The sequence below is a fragment of the Neoarius graeffei genome, chromosome 20, assembly GCF_027579695.1.
Source record: "Neoarius graeffei isolate fNeoGra1 chromosome 20, fNeoGra1.pri, whole genome shotgun sequence".
In the NCBI taxonomy this organism is placed as follows: Eukaryota; Metazoa; Chordata; class Actinopteri; order Siluriformes; family Ariidae; genus Neoarius; species Neoarius graeffei.
Genome location: NC_083588.1, coordinates 29,583,503 through 29,596,800, shown reverse-complemented (window position 1 = coordinate 29,596,800; position 13,298 = coordinate 29,583,503).

The following is a 13,298-nucleotide window of genomic DNA, read 5'->3' as shown; positions in this document are numbered from 1 at the left end:
CCATTCAGTTGTTCCAACTGCACACCTCACTGCTGTTTCACTGTTTTCATACATGTCTTGCACCACTCTAATATACTTCTCATTCACTCCACTCTTTCTCATACAACCCCGATTCCAAAAAAGTTGGGACAAAGTACAAATTGTAAATAAAAACGGAATGCAATGATGTGGATGTTTCAAAATTCCATATTTTATTCAGAATAGAACATAGATGACATATCAAATGTTTAAACTGAGAAAATGTATCATTTAAAGAGAAAAATTAGGTGATTTTAAATTTCATGACAACAACACATCTCAAAAAAGTTGGGACAAGGCCATGTTTACCACTGTGAGACATCGCCTTTTCTCTTTACAACAGTCTGTAAATGTCTGGGGACTGAGGAGACAAGTTGCTCAAGTTTAGGGATAGGAATGTTAACCCATTCTTGTCTAATGTAGGATTCTAGTTGCTCAACTGTCTTAGGTCTTTTTTGTCGTATCTTTTGTTTTATGATGCGCCGAATGTTTTCTATGGGTGAAAGATCTGGACTGCAGGCTGGCCAGTTCAGTACCCGGACCCTTCTTCTACGCAGCCATGATGCTGTAATTGATGCATTATGTGGTTTGGCATTGTCATGTTGGAAAATTCAAGGTCTTCCCCGAAAGAGACGTCGTCTGGATGGGAGCATATGTTGCTCTAGAACCTGTATATACCTTTCAGCATTGATGGTGTCTTTCCAGATGTGTAAGCTGCCCATGCCACACGCACTAATGCAACCCCATACCATCAGAGATGCAGGCTTCTGAACTGAGCGCTGATAACAACTTGGGTCGTCCTTCTCCTCTTTAGTCCGAATGACACGGCGTCTCTGATTTCCATAAAGAACTTCAAATTTTGATTCGTCTGACCACAGAACAGTTTTCCACTTTGCCACAGTCCATTTTAAATGAGCCTTGGCCCAGAGAAGACGTCTGCGCTTCTGGATCGTGTTTAGATACAGCTTCTTCTTTGAACTATAGAGTTTTAGCTGGCAACGGCGGATGGCACAGTGAATTGTGTTCACAGATAATGTTCTCTGGAAATATTCCTGAGCCCATTTTGTGATTTCCAATACAGAAGCATGCCTGTATGTGATGCAGTGCCGTCTAAGGGCCCGAAGATCACGGGCACCCAGTATGGTTTTCCGGCCTTGACCCTTACGCACAGAGATTCTTCCAGATTCTCTGAATCTTTTGATGATATTATGCACTGTAGATGATGATATGTTCAAACTCTTTGCAATTTTACACTGTCGAACTCCTTTCTGATATTGCTCCACTATTTGTCGGTGCAGAATTAGGGGGATTGGTGATCCTCTTCCCATCTTTACTTCTGAGAGCCCCTGCCACTCCAAGATGCTCTTTTTATACCCAGTCATGTTAATGACCTATTGCCAATTGACCTAATGAGTTGCAATTTGGTCCTCCAGCTGTTCCTTTTTTGTACCTTTAACTTTTCCAGCCTCTTATTGCCCCTGTCCCAACTTTTTTGAGATGTGTTGCTGTCATGAAATTTCAAATGAGCCAATATTTGGCATGAAATTTCAAAATGTCTCACTTTCGACATTTGATATGTTGTCTATGTTCTATTATGAATACAATATCAGTTTTTGAGATTTGTAAATTATTACCTTCCGTTTTTATTTACAATTTGTACTTTGTCCCAACTTTTTTGGAATCGGGGTTGTACAATACCATAACTCATCTCTTGGCACTCTATCGTATGCCTTCTCCAGGTCTACAAACACACAATGTAGCTTTCTCTGGCCTTCTCTGTACTTCTCCATTAACATTCTTAAAGCAAAAATTGCATCCGACATGCTCTTCCTTGGCATAAATCCGTAGTGCTGTTCACAGATTGCTACCTCTCTTCTCAATCTCGCCTCCAATACGCTTTCCCATAGCTTCATGGTGTGGCTCATCAATTTTATCCCTCTGTAATCACTGCAGCTCTGTACATCTCCCTTATTTTTGTATATTGGGACTAGCACACTCTTTCTACATTCATTTGGCATTTTCTCATTCTCTAGGATCTTATTAAACAATCTCATTAGGAACTCCACAGCCGTCTCACCCAAAAATCTCCAAGCCTCAATCGGGATACCATCTGGTCCGACTCTTTTCCCAGTCTTCATTCTTTTCATGGCTGCCCTCACCTCATCCTTACTAACCAATTCTGCTTCCTGATTTGCTGTCTCCAATGAATCTAACCTTTTCTCTCTTGGATTCTCCTCATTTAATAAATCCTCAAAGTACTCTTTCCACCTTCTTAATACATTCTCTTTGTTTGTCAGCACATTTCCATTTACATCTTTCATCACTCTTACCTGCTGTACATCCCTTGCTTCCCTGTTTCTCTGCCTAGCTAGTCTGTACAGGTCTTTCTCTCCTTCTTTGGTCTCCAGTCTTTTGTACAACTCCTGGTATGCATCTGCTTTCGCCTTTGCTACCACTCTTGTTGCCTTCTGATTTGTCTCTCTGTATAACCACCCGCTTTCCTCATCTCTCTGATTGTCTCAATTCTTCTTTGCTAACCTCTTCTCTTTTATAATTTCCTGCACTTCTTTGTTCCATCACTATGTCCCCTTGTCTTCCTTCCTCCTTCCCGATGACCACCCTAGCACCTTCCTTGCTGCCTCTCTTACTAGTACAGCAGTAGTCTTCCAATCTTCTGGCAGACTTCCATGACCACTCAATGCTTGTCTCATTTCTTCCCTAAACTCCTTCTGATATTCAACATCTTTTAGTTTCCACCACTTAATCTTTGGCACCACTATTTCATGCTTCTTCTTTTTCACTTTCAAGCTCATCCTGCACACGACCACTTGATGTTGTCTAGCTACACCCTCCTGTGGCAGCGGGGGCGTGGTCAAGTGCCGGTCTGTGACAGGAGGGCGGAGTTGGGGAAGGTAAGTGGCAGAATCGCTACACCTGAGTGTGATTAACCTATGTTTTGTGTGTGTTCTCCCCAGTAAACCGCGCCCTACTTAAGGAGGGAGAGTGAGAGCGGAGGGGAGCATTGAGAGGAGACTACAGTCTGCGTGTGCGCGAGTCAGTCTCCGGATGTTTAAATTAAATGTTAGACTGAAAAGTTTGGCAATAAAAAGCCGTTGTGCATCCTGATCTCTGTCCTGCCATCTTCTGTGCTCCACCCACACATTGAACTCGCAACAGTGGTGCCGAAACCCGGGAAGGTGGAGCACCGGTCCTGCAGCCCCATGGAATCCTCCCCATTCGCGGACTTGGTCCACGCCCTCGCCACGGCTCAGCAGAGCCAGCACCAGGCACTCGTCATGCTCCGGAAGGAGCAGGAGTGCCACTTCGAAGCCCTGGTGCTGGCTCAGCAGGAAGACCGAGAGGCGTTCCGGCGCCTCCTCGCATTGGCGGGGTCCACCAGCGCCCCGGCCGCAGGCCCATCTCCCATCACCTTAACTAAGATGGGCCCGCAGGACGATCCCGAGGAATTCATCGCGTTATTCGAGCAGGTCACCGAAGCCTCGGGGTGGCCGATGGAGCAGCGCGTGGCGCGCCTCCTGCCCCTCCTGATGGGAGAGGCGCAGTTAGCCGCACTACAGCTCCCCGCTGACCACCGGCTGGCCTACGCCGACCTTCGCCGGGCTGTCCTCCAGCGCGTGGGGCGCACGCCGGAGCAGCAGCGCCAGCGCTTCCGCGCGCTGCGGATGGAGGAAGTCGGCAGCCCGTTCGCGTTCGGCCAGCAGCTCCGGGACGCCTGCTGGCGGTGGCTGAGGGCCGAAGATCGCGACGCCGAGGGAATCATCGACCAGGTGGCGCTGGAACAGTTCATCGCCCGCCTGCCCGCCGGAACCGTGGAGTGGGTCCAGTGCCACCGCCCGGCGTCGCTGGATCAGGCCGTAGGACTGGCGGAGGATCATCTGGCGGCTGTCCCGGCGGCAGGACAACGGATGGCAACATCATCTCTCTCCTCTTCTCTCTCTCTCTCTCTTCCCCCTCCTCCCGTGTCCCGTCCTCGCCCCATTCCCCCACCATGGAGGCGGGGGCCGGCTCCACCCCAGCCGGCCCGCCGCATCCGTGGTGCCCTCCCATTTCTCCCTTCTGTGTTTGTCTCTCCCCCCCCTCAGGTGAGTGACCCTCAATCCACAGCTGCAGAGGGGAGGCCCGGGCCGGTTTGCTGGCGCTGCGGGGAACCGGGCCACCTGCAGCAACAGTGTGCCGCGATGCAGGTGGGGGCGGTGGTGTGGATCCCCGACGCGCCAGAGGCTGCCCTCGATCAGGCCGGAGCGTATCACATACCGGTAAGTGTACAAGGGGCGACATATCAGGCGTTGGTGGATTCGGGCTGCAATCAGACCTCGATCCGCCAAAGCCTGGTGCAAGACGAGGCATTGGGGGGAGCACAAGGGGTGAAGGTGTTGTGTGTGCACGGGGATATTCACTACTACCCGTTGGTGTCGGTCCACATACGTTTCAGAGGGGACAAATCCATAGTGAAGGTGGCGGTTAATCCTCGCCTTACCCACTCTTTGATCTTGGGGACTGATTGGCCGGGATTTCAAGGGTTGATGGCACGCCTAGTAAAGAGTGGGTCCTGCCGGTTATCAGGGGAGGGTCCCGGTGTCGCTTTGGCTGGAGCTGCGGTCGCAGAGCCGTCTACGTCATCTCCGCGACAGAGTGAGGAGCCCCCGGCCCCTCCTCTTTCTATTGGGGAATCCCTCGCGGATTTCCCACTGGAACAATCGCGAGACGAAACTCTGCGACACGCGTTTGACCAAGTGAGAGTAATTGATGGTCAAACGCTCCAGCCGAACGCCACCCCGCCCTTCCCCTATTTTTCCATTTTAAAGGATAGGTTATAATGAGTGACGCAGGACACTCAGACGAAGGAGCATGTCACCCAGTTGTTAATTCCAAAGAGCCACCGGGAATTGGTATTCCAGCTGGCTCACTTTAATCCCATGGCGGGACACCTCGGGCAGGATAAAACACTCGCCCGGATAATGGCCCGATTCTATTGGCCGGGGATTCGCGGCGACGTCCGTAAGTGGTGTATGGCGTGCCGCGAATGCCAGTTGGTAAATCCAGCGGCCATTCCAAAAGCGCCCTTGCACCCCCTACCATTAATCGAGACCCCGTTTGAAAGAATTGGGATGGATCTCGTCGGGCCATTAGATCGGTCAACACGAGGGTACCGCTTTATATTGGTTCTGGTGGACTATGCAATGCGATACCCGGAAGCAGTGCCTCTTTGCAATATCTCCGCACGTAGTATTGCAGAGGCCCTCTTCCACGTCATCTCCCGGGTCGGAATCCCGAAAGAGATTCTGACTGACCAAGGCACCTCGTTTATGTCACGAACACTGGCCGAACTGTATGGGCTACTGGGTATTAAGCCGATCCGCACCAGCGTGTATCACCCACAGACGGACAGTTTAGTCGAACGGTTCAATCGCACCCTCAAGAATATTATCAAAAAATTCGTAAGTGAGGACGCACGTAACTGGGATAAGTGGCTCGAACCCTTGTTGTTTGCAGTGCGAGAGGTCCCCCAAGCCTCCACGGGGTTCTCCCCATTTTAATTATTGTATGGGCGTAAGCCGCGCGGCATCTTAGATGTACTGCGGGAAAATTGGGAAGAGGGACCTTCACAGAGCAAAAATGAAATTCAATACGTTATGGATCTGCGCGCAAAACTCCACACGCTCACCCACCTAACTCAGGAGAATTTGCGGCAGGCCCAGGAACGGCAAACCCGCCTGTACAACAAGGGCACGCGCCTTAGAGAGTTCACTCCGGGAGATAAGGTACTCGTCCTGTTGCCCACGTCGAGCTCCAAATTAATCGCCAAGTGGCAAGGGCCCTTTGAGGTCACATGGCGAGTCGGGGACGTCGACTATGAGGTTAGGCGACCGGACAGGGAGGGGGCGCTACAGATCTACCACCTCAATCTGCTAAAGCTCTGGAACGAGGAGGTCCCCGTGGCGTTGGTGTCGGTAGTTCCGGAGAAGGCGGAGCTGGGGCCGGAGGTCCAAAAAGGGTCATTGGCATCTCGCACCTCTCCGGTCCCCTGTGGAGACCACCTCTCCCCGACCCAACTCACGGAGGTCGCCCAGTTGCAGGCCGAGTTTTCGGATGTGTTCTCGCCCCTGCCCGGTCGCACCAACGTCATAGAACACCACATAGAGACGCCCCCGGGGGTGGTAGTGCGTAGCCGTCCTTATAGATTACCCGAACACAAAAAAAAGGTGGTTCGGGAAGAACTTCAGGCCATGCTCGAAATGGGCATCGTCGAGGAGTCCCACAGTGACTGGAGCAGCCCGGTGGTCTTGGTTCCCAAGGCCGACGGCTCGGTCCGGTTCTGTGTGGACTATAGAAAAGTCAACGCGGTGTCTAAATTTGACGCGTACCCAATGCCTCGTATTGACGAGCTGCTCGATCGACTAGGCACTGCTCGCTTTTACTCGACACTGGATTTGACGAAGGGATATTGGCAGATCCCCTTGACTCCATTATCCCGGGAAAAAACGGCCTTTTCCACACTGTTTGGCTTACACCAGTTCGTCACACTTCCGTTTGGGCTGTTTGGGGCGCCCGCTACGTTTCAGCGGCTGATGGACCGGGTCCTCCGGCCCCACGCCACCTATGCGGCCGCGTACTTAGACGACATCATCATTTATAGTAATGACTGGCAGCGGCACCTGCAACACCTGAGGGCCGTCCTTAGGTCGCTGAGGCGGGTGGGGCTCACTGCCAACCCGAAGAAGTGTGCGATTGGGCGGGTGGAAGTACGGTATCTGGGCTTCCACTTGGGTAACGGGGGCAGGTGCGTCCCCAAATTAATAAGACAGCAGCGATTGCGGCCTGCCCGAGGCCCAAGACCAAAAAGGGGGTGAGACAGTTCCTGGGGCTGGCTGGCTATTATCGTAGGTTTATACCTAATTATTCGGACGTCACCAGCCCGCTGATTGATCTCACTTAAAAGGGGGCGCCAGATCCGGTCCAGTGGACGGAGCAGTGCCAGCGGGCTTTCTCTGAGGTAAAGGCTGCACTGTGTGGGGGGCCACTTTTGCACTCCCCTGACTTCTCTCTCCCCTTTTTGTTACAGACGGATGCGTCGGACAGAGGGCTGGGGGCCGTTTTGTCCCAGCAGGTGGGGGGAGAGGATCGCCCAGTATTATACATCAGCTGAAAGCTGTCAGTGCGTGAGGGGCGCTACAGCACCATCGAGAAAGAGTGCTTGGCGATCAAGTGGGTGGTCCTCGCCCTCCGTTACTACCTGCTGGGGCGCTCTTTCACCCTCTGTTCGGACCACACGCCCCTCCAGTGGCTCCACCGCATGAAGGATGCCAACGTGCGGATCACCCGTTGGTATCTAGCGCTCCAACCTTTCAACTTCAAGGTGGTCCACAGGCCGGGGGCGCAGATGGTCGTGGTGGACTTCCTCTCCTGTCAAGGGGGGGGGAGGAGTCGGCTGCGGGCCGGACGGGCGCCCGGCCTGAGTCGGGCGGTGGGGGTATGTGGCAGCGGGGGCGTGGTCAAGCGCCGGTCTGTGACAGGAGGGCGGAGTTGGGGAAGGTAAGTGGCAGAATCGCTACACCTGAGTGTGATTAACCTATGTTTTGTGTGTGTTCTCCCCAGTAAACCGCGCCCTACTTAAGGAGGGAGAGTGAGAGCTGAGGGGAGCATTGAGAGGAGACTACAGTCTGCGTGTGCGCGAGTCAGTCTCCGGATGTTTAAATTAAATGTTAGACTGAAAAGTTTGGCAATAAAAAGCCGTTGTGCATCCTGATCTCTGTCCTGCCATCTTCTGTGCTCCACCCACACATTGAACTCGCTACACCTCCCCTGCCATCACTTTACAGTGTCCAATCTCCTTCAGGTTACCCCTTCTGCAGAGTATGTAGTCCACCTGTGTAGATCTTCCTCCACTCTTAAACATCACCCTGTGCTGCTCTTTCTTCTCAGAGTATGTATTGACTATTGCCAAATTCATCCTCTTTGAAAAATCAACCACCATTTGCCCTTCCATATTTCTCTCTCTTACACCATATCTGCCCATCACGCCCTCATCTCCTCGGTTTCCCTCGCCAACATGTCCGTTGAAATCTGCTCCTATCAGCATGCGCTCCTCCCTCGGTATACTTTCTACCACTTCATCCATCTTTTCCCAGAAAGACTCTTTCTCTTCATTCTCACATCCAACCTGTGGGGCATATGCACACACCACATTGATTACCACTCCTTGAATCTCCAACTTCATGCCTATCACTCTATCTGACACCCTCTTCACATCAATCACACTGTTGACCAACTCTCCCCTCAAAACAATACCAACACCATTTCTCTTTCCATCAACTCCATAATAAAACAACTTGCATCCATCTCCAATGTTCTTGGCCTTACTTCCTTTCCACCTTGTCTCCTGCACACACAAAATGTCCAACTTCCTTCTTTCCATCATACCTGCTAACTCTCTCACTCTGCCAGTCAATGTTCCCACATTCAGTGTTCCTACCCTCAATTCTAAGCTCCTTCCCTTCCATCTTTCACGCTCTCTCCTAACACGCCTCCCCCCTCTCTTTCTCATTCTCCATTTTGGCGCAACAGTAGCACACTTTCCACCGACACCCTGCTGACCAACAGTACCAGAGGCGGTTGTTGTTAACCCGGGCCCCAACCGATCTGGTATGGTATTTCTCTTTTCATTCTGCATGTTAGATTTGGCACAGTTTTATGCCGGATGCCCTTCCTGACGCAACCTTCTCCAATTTATCCGGGCTTGGGACAGGCACCAAGAGTATGCTTGTGCACCCCCAGTGGCTGGGTTACTGTGCTTGAGTATGCATGTGACAAATAAAGGCTTCTTCTTCTAATTTGGACATACATCTAAATTAACTCAAATCAGAAAGTCTAGGTCCTTCACTACAAAAACTAGGTATTAAAAAGTGGAAATACCTTGAATACAGTAAAATGTTTCTAGTATTTCTTATTAAACATTACAATAAACCAAATATAAGGTTTTACATTTACCAATTTCTAGCTTGAAATACTGTTGTTCTATTTGCAGATAGTTTTGCTCATTTTCAGCATTTATTTCTGCAACAAAGCAAAATTACATGCCACCAACTTTCCAACCATCATCTACACACCAGGGTTGTAGGTGAGCTGGAGCCAATCCCAGCTGACTTCAGGTGAGAGGCAGGGTACACCTGGGACAGGTCACCAAACAATCACAGGGCTAGTACAGAGATAAACAACCATACACAATCACACGGACAATTTAGAGTAGCCAGTTGATCTAATCCCCATGTCTTTGGGAGAAAACCCATGCAGACAAGGGGATTAGATCATGCAAACTTTATACCGAAAGGCCACAGTCATCCAAGAGAATCAAACCCAGAACCTTCTTGCTGTGAGGCAACAGTGCTAACAATTACACCACTGTGCCACTCTTGCCAAAGACTAAAAGAATATAATTCAAAGTGAATAAAAAAGTCTATCAATTGATTTTGTAAACTGATATAAACACAATTATTGTGTTTTCTTATTTGATGTTGTTTTTTGGGGGGCGGGGAGTGTTTGTTGTATTAATTTTTTTTGGGGGGGAGAGGCGTTTGGGGGTTTTTTTGTTTGTTTTTGTTGTGCATTTTTTTTTTTATTTGCTGTTGTGTATTTGGTTTGAAACTATAAGCTCAGTAGTTACCATTACAGCTCACAACATGGCCCATTTTTACGGCACATTACATGTTCAAACACATCATGGATTCTCAAACCCAAACACAGAGCCAGTACTGTCTACAACTGCATGTTTGCAATGACGCAAAAGCAAGGTAATGGGAACCTCCTCTTCAACCAGAGTGTCTGTTTGCTTTGGTGCTGTACGCACACCATGTGGGTCAGTCAGGTGGGTTTACTACGTGACTCAAATGTTTCAAAGGATCTTAACAGTAAATCTATAAGATCTGAAAAATATGTTCTAGTTCCCTGGATATAGATGTAGACTGATTTTATTATAATTTATACCATCAATAAAGCTTCTATTGAAAAGGCTTAAATAAATTATTTCATATTACACAATATTACAATGAACAGCAAATAATATATTGCATGAAATATAAAATAAATTATTATATTGCATTAAAATATTGCAAATTTTAGCCTTTACAAAAATAAGTAGATGGAACACTGACCATTTATAGCTCTTAATTTCATGATAAGGATATTCAAGGATAAATTACACTGGCAATATGCTTAAGATACATAAACACTGCAAGATCTGCAAGTACTAGAGATTATTTTTGATCAAGAAAATATAGTGATCAAAATAAATCTGGACAAACAACATGGTCCTACAGTGGTAGTTTTATGACCTCTATTAAAACATTTTCTGAAGTATTTTAAGGAATTCTAATCAAATTTGTATGAAATCTAATCAAACATTTTTGCTCATTAAAATGTATATGCATTTTGTTAAAACTATTCAATATGGTATAAAAATGAAGAAATAGGGATTAGTGTCTATTTTATAATATTACAAATTTAATATCAATACAGAAAATGTTCAGAAAATCAGAAATTAATGTATTTCTGATACATCAAGTGCATCTATCCATACAAATCAGCTTGAAAGTCTATAATGGAGAGTGAACAGCATGCCACAGTAAAGGCAGTGTGTGTGTGTCTGGGAGAAAAAGAGACAGAAAGAGTAAGTGTATATGCGAGTGATCGCACATTAGTGTCTAATATGACTCTTGCTCTGTCAATAAATTAGATAAGAAAAGATCTATCTGTGGTCTCCATGGTGATGGAGCATATAGGGATGAGTGGAGGGAAGTAAACACAGCCATTATGACCCAGCCAGCTACAGTGGTGCCTGAAAGTTTGTGAACCCTTTAGAATTTTCTATATTTCTGCATAAATATGATCTAAAACATCATCAGATTTTCACACAAGCCCTAAAAGTAGATAAAGAGAACCCGCTTAAACAAATGAGACAAAAGTATTTTTTTCGTCATTTATTTATTGAGGAAAATGATCCAATATTACATATCTGTGAGTGGCAAAAGTATGTGAACATCTAGGATTAGCAGTTAATTTGAAGGTGAAATTAGAGTCAGTTGTTTTCAATCAGTGAGATGACAATCAGGTGTGAGTGGGCACCCTGTCTTATTTAAAGAACAGGGATCTATCAAAGTCTGATCTTCACAGCACATGTTTGTGGAAGTGTATCATGGCATGAACAAAGGAGATTTCTGAGAACCTCAGAAAAAGCATTCTTGATGCTCATCAGTCTGGAAAAGGTTACAAAACCATCTCTAAATAGTTTGGACTCCACCAATCGACAGGCAAACAGACTGTGTACAAATGGAGGAAATTCAAGACCATTGTTACCCTCCCCAGGAGTGGTTGACCAACAAAGATCACTCCAAGAGTTAGTTAGTTAGTTAGTTAGTTAGTTAGTTAGTTAGTTAGTTAGTTAGTTAAACCCTTCGCCCCAAGTGGGGCATAAGTCGCTGATGAGAGAACGCCACTTCATCCTGTCCTGGGCCACCATTTCCAATTGTCCCCACGAATAACCCACCTGTTGTGCTTCTTGGACAGTTGATCTCCTCCATGTTGTTCTAGGCCTGCCTCGCTTTCTTTTCCCTTGTGGGTTCCACTTCAGGGCTTGGCGTGTGATGTTAGGTTTTTTTTTTTGTGTGTGTGATGTTAGTTACTGTCTTCCTCAAGGTATGACCAAGCCAACCCCACCCCTTAGCGGATCGCTATCTTGTTGTGGTTGAGGGGCTTGCGTGTCTCCTTGACCCGGAGAGCTATGCTGGCGGGAGCCTTGTGCTCCTGGTAGGGCCACCCATGCCAGACAGGTCAAAGGGTAGAGGCCAGACGAAGCGCGATCCACCTCTCCAGGAGGTTAAAAGGGTTGTCATAGGGCTAACTACCCCATACATAAAAACAAAAAAGTTACAGAAATGCTAAGAGGGAATACTTATGGAAACCAGGTTCTGGGAGAAGTAGGCAATCCGGCAGGATTGAATATGAAGCATGCTAGTGAAAGCCATCAGGAAGCTGGTTCGCGGACGACCCTTCTTTCGCCCAGGACAACGTCACAGATAGGCACATGGAACATCAGGACTATGTATGAAGCTGGCAAGACGGCCCAGGTGGCAGCTGAAATGAGACATTACAACATTGCAGTGCTGGGCCTGTGTGAAACCAGGTGGACGCAGGCAGGGCAGCTTCGACTTTCCACTGGAAAGTTGCTCATGTATTCAGGACATCCGGAGGACAATGCACCTCACTCTGAAGGTGTAGGGATGATGTTGAACCCAGCTTTGGCAAGATCATTGATGGAGTGGAATGCGGTCTCATCAAGAATCATTACAGCAAGATTCTTTGCAAAACCACGCAAAATTTTCAGTCACTCCAAGAGCAAGGCATGTAATAGTCGGTGAGGTCACAAAGGACCCCAGGGTAACTTCTAAGCAACTGAAGGCCTCTCTCACATTGGCTAATGTTAATGTTTATGAGTCCACCATCAGGAGAACACTGAACAACAATGGTGTGCATGGCAGGGTTGCAAGGAGAAAGCCACTGCTCTCCAAAAAGAACATTGCTGCTCATCTGCAGTTTGCTAAAGATCACATGGACAAGCCAGAAGGCTATTGGAAAAATGTTTTGTGGATGGATGAGACCAAAATAGAACTTTTTGGTTTAAATGAGAAGCATTATGTTTGGAGAAAGGAAAACACTGCATTCCAGCATAAGAACCTTATCCCATCTGTGAAACATGGTGGTGGTAGTATCATGGTTTGGGCCTGTTTTGCTACATCTGGGCCAGGATTGCTTGCCATCATTGATGGAACAATGAATTCTGAATTGTGCCAGCAAATTATAAAGGAAAATGTCAGGACATCTGTCCATGAACTGAATCTCAAGAGACCCTAAGCACACAAGTCGTTCTACCAAAGAATGGTTAAAGAAGAATAAAGTTAATGTTTTGGATTGGCCAAGTCAAAGTCATGACCTTAATCCAATCGAAATGTTGGGGAAGGAGCAGTTCATGTGAGGAAACTCACCAACATCCCAGAGTTGAAGCTGTTCTGTACGGAGGAATGGCCTAAAATTCCTCCAAGCGGGTGTGCAAGGCTTATCAACAGTTACTGGAAACGTTTAGTTGCAGTTATTGCTGCACAAGGGGGTCACACCAGATACTGAAAGCAAAGGTTCACATACTTTTGCCACTCATAGATATGTAATATTGGATCATTTTCCTCAATAAATAAATCTCCTCTCTCTCTCAT